This window comes from Argiope bruennichi, chromosome X1 (genome assembly GCF_947563725.1).
Source record: "Argiope bruennichi chromosome X1, qqArgBrue1.1, whole genome shotgun sequence".
Classification (NCBI taxonomy): domain Eukaryota; kingdom Metazoa; phylum Arthropoda; class Arachnida; order Araneae; family Araneidae; genus Argiope; species Argiope bruennichi.
In genome coordinates this window covers 67,466,632-67,479,782 of record NC_079162.1, presented here as the reverse complement: position 1 = coordinate 67,479,782, position 13,151 = coordinate 67,466,632, and positions in this window count along the sequence as shown.

The window sequence follows — 13,151 nt, the reverse complement described above, 5'->3', positions numbered from 1 at the left end:
TCACACTTAAAATTACATATATTCTAAGTATATTTTTAAATAAAAACTGTAATTTTATTTTTTTATTCTGAACTGTGTTTAGTAAATTTATTTTATTTATTCATGTTGTGACGGAGCTTCTTTCTTGGCAGGAAGTCATTCACAAGACTGCCCTAGAGCCGACAAGCATTCGTTAGTTGTCATTTCTGCCAGCAGGAATCGTGGTTAAAATTTTGATGCACGACTTGAATATTAAGAAAATTAGAGTTGAGGATTCGCTTTTATAAAATGTGCCAAATAACAAGCAAGCACTTACAAAGCTTTATATCAAGGAAGCTGATGATGCTTGGCTTCATATAAACTAACCGGATTTCACCGGAAAAAACCCAACCATACTGTATATCAAGCAAATAGTCAATGGATTTTTACGTATTATACAATCATACAATATGTATAGTGATGATTCTAAACATTACAAAAATTCGTCGAATTTGGCGTGGTATCGAATTCAAGAACTTGAGCATTAATATCAAAAATGAATTGTAAATTTGTATTAACCTTTGAGAAATGCTTTTAATCGAATATAAGTAAAAATAATGAATCTAAATATACCTTATATCTGATATTTCTATTGCTGATTTCAAAGTTTATGAGTTAGTTTTCAATAACGGATTGTTGAAAAAATTCACGTAATAATAATTAAGTAGTTCAGTAATAGAATGTTAATTTACCTGAAATTTTCTGTGACGAAATACATTTAATTTCCGTTTAAGAATAGTGAAGTCAATTCTGTCGCATTTACCAATTAACATTACATAAATTCTAAGTATTTAAAATCTTTCCCCTAAATAGAAGCACATTTAAATCAAGATTTTAAAGTATTATAATAATTGAAATCTTCATTCACTGGCTTAAAAGAGTTGGAATAAATTTCTTAGTGCTGTTTTAATTCGGATTTGGCGAGAGATTTCCATGAAATTTTCTCTCATGCTCCCGAATAAAAGTATTTTCACAGGTATACTGTAACACACACACACACACACACACACACACACACACACACACACACACACACACACACACACACACACACACACACACACACACACACACACACACAAAAAAACGGAATGTGTATTTTAGACGCCTTTTTTCAGGCCGATTAGAACCAAAATTTACCATAGAGCTAAAATTGTTGTCATAAAATCAAATACCAAATTTCATATATTTAAGTCATTACCTTTCCGAGCAACTGCGATTATGTAAAAATACAGATGAAAGATGGCCAATCCCTTAACAAATTTCGTTCCGACTTAGATACAAATCTATAATTTGGATGTTAAATCTGTGTACCGAATTTTATCCATATAGCTCTCTTTGTTTTATAGTTATAGTATTAACTTATACTAAGACAGACGAACATATTGGCATTTTTTTTGAATAGCCAAATTTATACCAAAATTTATCTACCTAGCTCTCTTTTGTTTTGTAATTATAGAGGGCACTTGTACAGGCTGACAGAGAGACTTCCTGTGAACAAGATTTCGTTCAAAATTTAATAGAAATCTATACATTTGGTGTAAAGACATATACTGAATTTCATCTGTCTATCTCAAAGAGTTTTGGGAAAGTATCCTGTTCATCGACAGGCGGACGGACGGACAGAGAGACATACATAACTCCAAAAATTGTATTTTTCAGACTCTGGAAAGTCTGAAACGTGGAGAGTCATCAAAATCTCGAGTTTGAATTTTTTGACGTATTATGTGTGTTGTGACTTATGGCACTTTACAAGCCCGCTGACAGTTATCTGACAGCGATTTAAGCTGAGTGAGCGTCTCTTGCTTTTTCAGTAGGGCCAATTAGGGCCAAGAGTCCGACTTAGCTACTTCATGTATCACATTCGCTTGCACAACCCCTTTTTACAGAGGGGCACATTCACACACATCTCACATTTGGTATATTATGCAATCATATAATATGAATAGTGATGTCTTTTTCTTTATGTGAGAGAAAGTAAAATGTCAAAACATAAATCTTAAAAATAATTTTTCGTAATAAAATGCTTCCGAATTGCTTGTTAATCATTTCATTCATTCATTCGTTATTTTTTTTATTCAAGACGTATTTTGTATGTTCATATTACGAGATATAATTTATTGCTTGATTTGTGAAGGGTTAAAAGAACAAATATTGTGAGAAATTGCAAAAAAAATATTCACAACAGCAGAAACATTCACTCTAACGACCTTTTCATACACTGTTTCGAACATCTTAAGAGGACTAATAGATGCTTTTCGCGTTTATCACCATTAGAAGGAATTATTCAATTGACCCTTTGATTGATGTGTTTGAATTCTTTTGGCCTTTAACTGTTTACCACTTTTAGTCTTCAATTATCGATGCTAAGAACATTAATTATTGAAATAAACAATTGTTAGAGACTTGAACTCAATCGAATAGAAATAATCGCATTTTAAAAAAATATTAGTTTTATTTTATGGAATTTAAATATTTCTGTCAAACTAAATAATCAAAATAATCACAATTACCATGATTTGGGCAGCATTTCAGGTATACTGAATTTACACATTTCACTGAAAATGTGCTTTATTTCTTCTAAATCTTAGAACTTTCATTCATCTAATTAAAGACTTTTATGAACTACGCATTTGAACTTTCTGTTGGTAACTCAAACCTTCCTGGACTGTCTCAAAAATTAAGAAGGGACCTTAGCTGTTTAATTATGGATTTCTGATCACAGAGCAGGGTTCCTATTTTTTTCCACGAAAGAAAAAGGTCGCTTGCACGAGGCGCTGTAACACGAGCTCACTTGCACGAGGCGCCGTATTTCGAAGACAGCTGTTTCTGTAATTGTACCATGGCTAGTTATTATGTTTATCAGTCCACTGAACAGCTGGGCCCAACAGTTTTCAAAAATAATTGTTTCAAAAATATCCCTTAAAGAAGAAGTCCAAGTTTTAATTTATTTTTTTATGGTTGCAAAAACTCTAATAATCATAAAGCAAACTAGTCAATTTTTCGTAATATAATCATGTTATACCTCCTGCAGTTTTCTCTGGAACAAATTTTATTTTAAAAACGAAATATTTTCATAGAATTTTAAATAAATACAATAATTTTTTTAAAGAAATTCTTTGGTCTTTCTAGGAATAAAAGAGAAGAAACCTGATTGCCTTTAGAGTCCAGAAAATAAAACATTACACCTAACTTATTAGTGTAGATCATTGAATTTAACACTTATTCTACATTTAATTTTCACTAACAATATCCCAACCAGAAAATTTCTTATTGATTGTTTTATTAAGATAAATTTGCTTTGAAATTAAATAACATTCTATTCGAAAATTCATTTTCCTTCAAAATGCCCCCAAATTAAATTTCCCATTAACTTTTTTTCTTTTGAAGTTTAAAGCAGAACATATCAGTGTTATCTTAAATTTTTGATTGCGTAATTTTCGCTTTTTAGAAAGAGATAATTAGTATATTAATTGATTTTTACCAGATACCATCTCAAAGGTTGTGGTTATTGAATGGGATTAAGGATAAAAGTTTCGATGCAGCTAGGATTTCGAACAATGATGTATAAACACAGGTGTTATTTCTGCTCACGAGAATAACGCCCTCTTTCGGACAAAGAAAATTTGTATGGTCCATTTTTATTTCTGAATAGGAAAAAGAACCAAAAAGTCTAGTCAGAGATCTTTAAATTAATAATTTATTAAAAGTACCTTATATTTATTTCCAAAGATGAAAACTTTATCACAAAAATATCTAACTCAGAATTATAGTACTGTGATCAAAAAAGAGTCCTTAATGTTGCATTTAAAACACATCCGTTACAGATATCACCTGCAAACTTTTATCAAACATTTTTACTTCTTCTGTAAACATTTGGTAACGGTAATAAATTTATTTCGTTTTATCGTCTGAAAATAAACTTATTTTTATTGAGATAAGAATTTTTACTCTGTTGATTTTCCGAAATGTTAAATGTTGATGAGCAAGGAACATACATTAAATTTTGTTTTCGTAATGAAATTTCTGCTACGAAAGGATTTGAAATGTCGCAAAAAACTTTTGAAGACAACTGTTTAGGAAAAACAACAGTATCTATATAATAAGGAAAAAAACAGTATTTATATAGTAAGGAAAAACAACATTATTTATATAACAAGGTATAAAAGGTTTTAGAGATAGAGAATCAGTCGTAGATTTGGTAAACCATCCATTTCAATTAATGGTCCAAAAATAAGGGCAGAAAATCGATGCTTGGTGATAGTCGTTTGATGATAACAGACATTATTGAACAAGTTCCTATATTATTTGCTTCCTGTTAAGTAATTTTAAAAGATCATTTAGAATACGACGCGTTGCATTTCGAGTTGTTCCAAGAACTTTGAATTAGTTCCAAAAACAACAGCGTGCTCAAGTGCCTCGAGAGATGCTTTCTCAACCTGATTCCTTTCTAAAACGCATTATTACTGATGATTAAACTTGGATACGTGTTTTTGATACAAAAACAACTCACCAATTGAGTGAGTGGCGCTTGAAAGGCAAAGCAAGACAGAAAATACTACGTCAAAGTCGCTCAAAAATCAAGGTAATGATGATTCTTTTCTTTGATTGTAGGGGTGTTGCACATTATAAAATTCTTCTTAACTGCTAGACAGTCAGTAAAGGTTATTATTTGAATATTTTGCTTGCTTTAAATTTCCATGAAGAAACTCGTCAAAAACAACCTGCATTGCGGTAAAAATATTTGCATCACGATAATGCGCCTTCTCACAGTGCATTACTTTTTTGAGTTGTTAAGCAAACATTCAACAAATGTGCTTCCACAAGCTCCATACTCACTTGATATGACAACGTAGGACTTTTCTTTATTACTAAGGTTAATATTGTTCGTTGAAGTCCCTATTTCCAGCCCATTAATTCGACGAAAGTAAATTTACTAAGAACTCTGGAGAGGTTTCAGTATAACGGCTTTAAGGCACGTGTTGACGATAGGAAAAATGTTGACAGAAGTGTATTGCATAAAGAGAAGATTATCTTGAAGGAAATGAAATAAATTTAAACCGAGGAATTGATACCTTTTATGTTATTCTACCATTCCGTATACTTTTTGATCACAATAATATATACAATTCCCTGACGGACGTTAGAGACCTGTAGAAATTTTTCATCTTCATACAATTTTGAGCAAATGCTGTTTAATCATTAAGCCATTAAAAATTCTCTACCATTACTCTTTTGGAAAAAATATCCTAGTGGGGAAAATATATTAATTTCTCATTCAGTTATCCATAATTAAATTAAATTCCTCTATCCATAATTAAACAGCTAACTTCCCTTCTTATATTTGAGATAGTCCAGACAGTTTTATTCTCACAATGTTATTTTCATTTCATTTCTAATGATTTGGTGTATAGCCATTGTAGGAAGATAAGAAAGAAGAATATACACACGAATACAGATTAGATTCAAATAACTGGAAAAGTGGAAAACACTATTTTTTATTTCACAGCCAGAATCCTCATTTTTACTCGATTTTATTTAAATTCGATTTCACATTTTTAAGCATGGAACTTTGTAATAAAACTTCTATTTTTTGCTAAAATTCTTGCCAAATTTTCATATTCACAGAAATCCTTTGCCACTTATTCGATTAATTTTTTGGTTTCATATAAGCAAGCGATCCTTGACTGTGAATTTGAGGGGAGAAAAACTACTTATGTTGCTGCATGTTATTTATAATAATACACCATAAAAATTAAAACTAAAAAAATAAATAACAATTCGTAGTTAAAAATTGAAAAAAAAGCACACATTTCTAAAAATATATGAAAATGTAGAAAATTTTTATTAAAAATTTGAAGATCGAAATATAATTTATAGAGCCTGTAAGTAAAGAAATAAAAGCCTAAGGCTTTGAAAACAATATTCTGTAATATTCCGAAGTGGTTTTGCTCATATTGCCAATGAAGAACTGCATACCCCCTGGCAACTCCTTTTAGTGCCCCCAGGGGGTGAGAACCCCGAATGAAAGCAGAACTCTTTTACAGTTTTTCTGTGTTTCTTTGTGGGTGGTGTGGGATAAAATTCAATAAATGCAACTATGTAAATATAATCATTTTTTCCTGGTACATTCGACATAGAAAACATTATAAGAACATTAAATCGCAGTGAATATCACATGGAAGAAGATTTTTAAACATTTATTAAAAATTTAAATGCTACATGGATTTCAATAAAATTTCTAGGCAAAAGAATTTTTATCAGCTTGTTATGTTTTTTGTTTTGATCTACAGATTTTCAATGAAATAAATATTTTCTACCTTTTAGTTAACGAATGAAATTATGTTTTATACATTTAAAAAAGGATATTGAAAGTTATGAAAAGTTTTGAAATTTCAACCGTCCGTATTGACATCAACCATTCGTATATGACATCAACCGTCCGTATATGACATCAACCGTCCGTATTGACACTGAAATTTCAGCCGTCCGTATATAAAGTACATTGATCTTTGACCAATGTACTTTATCTATACTTATAATAAAGCTCAATGTGTGTGTGTGTGTGTGTGTGTTGGCGCTCTACAGGATAGGTCATTTGACATACAGCTATCAAATTTGGTACATGTATACCTTAGAGGTCGGGAATGTGCACCTGGGGGCCCTTTTTTTGAAATTTTAATTAGAATTTTAATTATTAATTAAAAACTAACTTTCCCGCCAAAAAAATCTTCCATTTTCCCCACCGCCAACTTTTACGCCAAAAAAATCTTCCATTTTCTCCATCGCCAAATGAGTAAGGCTTCCGTTTCTTTTTTCTCCCAACAGTAATGAGGCTAGGGTTAATATTTTTCGGCGGATTGTTTTAAACGATTCTGTTTATTTTCTTAATGTTTTATGCATTTAAAATGAAACATTGTTAATTAATCCATGTTTCAGATTCATTCTGAAGTACTTTTGAATTAAAATAACACAGAATAAAGGAAATTAATAATGTATAATTTGCATAGCGTTACCCCAACTGGCGTAGAAAAATTCACGCATTTGCGTTACCGTAAAAGGCGAAGAAAATTCACGCATGCGCTTTGTATTCTGATTGTTGGCATGGCAACCATTATCAACAGACGATTTAAATTACTTTTAGTTTAGTTGTATGCTTTTTTAAGTAAATTGTATTTATGTTAGTTATATATTTTTTGTATATGATTATAGTTTTAAGTACATCGTTTTTTAAGTAGTTTTTTTTAACCTGTTTTCAATGATTTAAATTATTTTTAGGTTAGTTGCATGCTTTTGTAATTAAATTGTATTTATGTTAGTTATATATATTTTTTGTATATGCTTATAGTTTTAATTACATCGTTTTTTAAGTAGTTTTTTTAAACCTGTTTTCGACCGATTATTTTAAACGATTCATTTTATTTTCTTATTGTTTGATGCATTTAAAATTAAACATTGTTAATGAATCGATCTGTTCATTATGAATCTGAGAAAATTTTGTTGACAAATTCTTGAGATATTACATAAATTAAGAAAGATATTCTTTAGTGCCCATAAAGTTTAAACGCTCAGTGACTCTATTATCAGTAATCATATTATTAAAAAAAATGCTTTGTTTCAGTAAAAAATATCATTATATTAATTACAGATTAATCATTTACACTTTAATTTAAAGCATAAATTCTACGAGGGGTAACAGAAAATTAGAGAGATACATATCACGTTATGACAAGGCCTTTATAATATTATGAGCGAATTATATGACTATCAAAATTTGAAGTTTTAAAATATTTTGTGAAGAATCTATTAAAGTTGGAATTGCGTAAAATATTTAATGGTACGATCGGAGTTTAACCCCCTGCTTGCGCAATTTTTAAAAATCGCCAACAATGGCCTTGCAAAATGTTCAAAAGCAAAGGAGCAGATGTTCAATTATAGTGCATAATAAAGATTGCCAGCTTTGACGCGTTATCGCAACTTGGCGAAGAAGAGGGTTAAACTCCGATTCAACCTATTTAATTATTAAAATTTAAACGAACATTAAGATTGGCGAACCGGCTGGTCGCCAAAGGCGGCTAGTTAAGCAATAAGCTGACAAGTCGCTCATGTTCGATGAAGTTCAGACGTCGAAGACAGCACTTAATCCCTTATCTAAATTTTTATTCCACAAAACATTTCAGTTTCTGCAAACTTAATAAGCATCGTGATTAAATTTAATATGATATTAGATAGAATCGGATAGAATTAGATTTTATACAGGCTAGAATTTACGGAATTTATACAGATTACATTCCAGTTTTAGTTTTCATCAAAAATGATAAAAAGAATAAAATCAAATTAAATAGAAATATAGTTCCAATTAATTAATTTACAGAAGTAATACGCCAGATAAGTAGAAAATCCGGTGCACTGTTGAATTTTTTCCCTTATAATCTATCTTAGGCAAAAGAAAGCAAATGCTATTTTGTATATTTCGAAACTTATTTCGAACGTAAGAAGATGTAGAATCAAACGCAGATGTCTGATCCGGGATTACTGCCTACGCTTCTAGACGGGATTGAAGAAGTAAGAGTATTTGCAGAAAGAACATTCCAAGCTCGTATTTAAATACATAATTACAATTGGTAGGATAAATAAATATAGATGCACCATCGATCGCTAAGTGTATCTATTTTTATCCTGCCCCAAACTAGCGCTGTTTGATGAGATAAGTAAATATAGCTAGATTTGATTCCCTTTTTGGCTGATTTTCTACTTCCAAATATTGATCAACTGCTATTCTTTTTCTATATAGATGGTCGTATATTTTTAAAATAGAAATAAATACTATTCAGGGAAACTGAAAAACAGAAATAAGCATTATTAGAATCGAGTTTTTATAACTCAGCTCATAAACAAATAAAAATGTTTTCAACTCGACCGAGCAGGTGATAAAGCTGATTTTCATTTCTAACAACTTTTTTTCTCTGAAATTATTATGCAAATAAGTAGTGAATGAACTGCAAAATTTACTCTTCTGTTGGCTTTCAGATTTTCATATCGGAAATTTTTTTAAATGCTATGTCGTAAGTATTTCCAGAAATGTTTAAAGTTTTAAAACATTCTAGCATTCCTAATGCTGCAAAATTTTATTTGAATAAAGATATTTCCTGGTAATTTTTCAGTCAAATATTAGAATGTCCCGCAAGTTTCTTTCGCACTGACTTTAACTAGCTATGTTGTTATAAACATACAGGCTTATCCATTAACTTGTCTATAACATAGTTTTCAGTCGTCTTGGAGTTATTTTAAAAGAATTTTTGTTAATGACATGACATTTTTTTTAAAAATTTGTTTTACATGTTTAGTATAGATAGCAAAAGGAAGCATTTGCGGCATGTTATGCTTCATTGCTTTTAAAACCAGAGAGATCGGTTTCTCCAAAACTTTCTCACAACAAAAGTGACCGGGAATTCTCTGAATGGATTTTGCTCAAAATCTGATAGAAATCCACAAATTTTGTGTAACGATCGAATGTCAAATTTCATCTTTCTAGCTCAAAGATTTTTGTATCTTTGTCACATACAGAGAGACAGATGGGCATTTTCCAAAAATGCGTTTTTCGAACGCAAGGAGGTCTAAAACGTGGAAATTCTTCAAAATCTAGAGTTCGAATTTTTTGACCATTACTGTTTTTTTTCTATACTACGTGTACGGAAAACTAAGACTGCAAGAATGTTGTAGCGACTATTACGAGGATCCGCAATTGGTTTAAGAGATTTAGAGCTAGCAATTTTGACTTGAAAAATGGGAACTGCAGTGGCTGGTCTGTTCAGTAACGATTGATTAGAATTTTATCAAGGTTATGGTAGCTGAAAGTCCGTAATATACTGTGCGCGAGATAGCGAATGTCATTAACATCTTTACTATCAAAATCCTGCACATGAGCATTTCGTACTCCTTAAAATACTAAAGAAAACAAAATATGCATTTGGGGAATATTTTTTCAATGGATTGAAATCAAGATTTAGCACAGAACTACAACTGTAGTAACACGACCACATACCAAATTTCATTTATCTAAGCCATTGCGTTTTTGAATTATAGAATATACATCTATACAAATGTATAGACATACATACGATTGACTCTTTGACAGATTTAGTTTAAAATTTAATACAAATCTACACTTTATATGCTTAAATGAGCGCCAAATCTTATCCATATAGCTCTTTATGTTTTGTTGTAGTCCAGTTTGCTTGTACTCGAAAAGACGAACAGAAAACTTTTTCTAAATGTATTGTTGCTCTAAATTTGATAACAATAAACAAATTTAGTGCAAAGATAACATACCAAATTTAATCTGCCTTGCTTAAAGCGTTGAATTATCGTTTTATCACACTCATAAAGAACGAGATATAATTCAAAAAATGATTCTTTTTGGATTAGGGACATTCGTCAAAATTTCAGGTAGCATTTTTTGACAAATACATATTTTCTTCTTGTGTACTTCATATACTAGAAAATAAGAAGGAATTATTTAAAAAGTAGTCAGGAACACTTGGCATTTTTTATATTTATTTCGTGTTTTTTCTAAGTAAATCTGTAACAGTTTTAAAAACTCATAAATGCCTAATTAATAATTAATATGATTAAAAATGGTAGATTGAATTAAATTATGCGCTTGAAATTCTTGAATGTAAAACAATATGATTTTATATATTAGGATACGAACTGATAGGCTTAATGACGAGATACATATGCCAAACGAACTATAAAATTTGATTCCAGTGTTTCTAAAGAAAATTATAAAAAAATTTCCAAAAACAAAACACTGAAAAGTGCTTACGATGAAGGTTTTATGCGTTAAGATATAATTAAAAAATGGTAGATCGCAATATATTAGGCCTTGAAATTCTTGAATGATGTAAAACAGTGTGATTATCTATATTAAATTCCAAATTGATTGCGAGACGTGCCAAACTGAAGTTAAATGAGAACTTTAGAGAACGGATCGGGCAATTCTGAACCGTGAATGCAAGAACCGTCCGTCTCCGCATTATTTGCATTCCTGAACAAGAAATGCCTTCTACAGAAAGAAGGGAAAGGTAGGCACCTCGAGTGACGTAGACAGGTATCTGCCATCATACCATATTCTTCTCAGTCAGATATTTGGAATATTTCATAGAACTTTTCGACGCAGTAGAGATCTTAATTATTAAATTCTTATGAAAGGACTAAGCTCGAATTAATTAATTGAATATTTCTAATTTTTTAAACTTATTTTTTATGTAAGAATGCCAGCATGTATTAGTATTATAATACAGAAAAGTAATATATTTGATTTCATTTGATGCGTTAGATTAGAGAAAAGATACTTTTAACAAAAGCAGAAGACAATATTTAATGTCGAATCTCGTAAGTTTGAAGCGACAGTCTCATCAGTTAAAGGAAGGCATATGAAAGAAGTGATAATATCCCTGTAAATTTTCATAACAGGATAATTATATATAAGAATATTTGGGTCATAAATTGTAACAGATGCAACTTTTGCAGATAGTTCTCATGAATTCCAATAAAGAATCAGAATGAGCATGGAATATGATCTGATAGATCATACCATACTCTATAAATAACATAAAATGTATTCCAAGAATATTTTGATAGGGATCGGATTTAATATATCAAGCATATATTTAATTTTTATAATTTAAAAAAAATGCTCTATACTATAATTAAATATCATTTAATTATTATAAAAATGCTGTCATTCTTTTTCTCTATTTAAGTAAAAATGATTTCATTAATCAATTTTATTTTTTTATTCACAAAATATTGAAATAATTCTTAGTGATTCGCAGTTTATTGTTTCACTCTTTCAGTAAGACAAAAAATTTTCCCTTCCTTGGTTTTACTTTGAGATTTTGATAGGAATTTCTTTGACAAGCGTAGTCTTAGGAAAGGGAAATTTAGGTATCTTTAAAAGAATAATGCAAGCATTAGGACTTTTATCCCTCCTCTCAGACAGTGAGAACCTACTGAATTCAGCAGTTTTGCGCAAAGTGAGTGCATAATTAATCAAATAAAATGGTGGGAACCGGATCAGGAAATAAAAGAATATTTTAGAATGAAGTTAATATGAGCTAAATTAAGATATATATATATATATATATATATATATATATATATATATATATATATATATCGACATTGCCTAAGGGTCACTAAATGTTTATATCCAGTCTTGGGACTGACCAAGCAGCACAAATGGAACAAACAAACGAAAAACAATTAAAAAATATTTAGGATCTTTTAATATTAAGAGTGTTGAGCTTTTTATAGCTTTGAATGATTTCTATGCTAAAAAAGTTAACAAGAAAAGTTCTTAATAATATCAAAGGATAGAGGTGAGCAAAGAATAAAATCTATTTCTTTTTAAGAAGGAATAAAGAGAAGGGGAGGTAGATAGATTTTCTAGGTATATCATCCAGTAAAGGAAATATTTTCTTGGTAATACTTTGTTTGAAATATATAGACTTTAGGTACTTTGTTTCTAAAGAGAAGAATCTTAAAAAAGATATTTTGTTATTACTGTCGGCACGAACGCAGAATGCCTCAGAATAAGGTTATTTTTGAGAAGATGTTATTTATAAAGGATAATAATATCTTTGCAATAAATGTTTGTAAATCTTCAATCTATGCTTACGCATTTTCTTAATTAATGAATGTCTGCGTGAAGAAATAAATATCGGAACTGTATAGATTTTATAAGACTTTACTTATTTAATATAATAAAATTTTATAATACCCAGAAGGCATAAAAAAATCTCCGAACTAAAAAAAGAAACATTTAAGATTTAATAAACACCAGAAAGATAAACTGTGTATAGGAAGATTAATTGCTCATTTAGAGAACAAAGTTACAAAAAAAATTAAATTAGATTCTGCAAAAGAGCATATTGATCAAAAGACGTAGCAATTGAAATTGATTATTCATTTTAAAAAAGTTGACAATGAATCTTTTTTTAACCAGCAAATTTGAGAAACAGGAAAACAAAGAATTCATATCAAAAGATATGAGCAATATGGCTCAAAGAGTTAGAATTTTATAATTGACGACAAATTTGAAAAAAAAAGAACTTATGGCTCTCTTG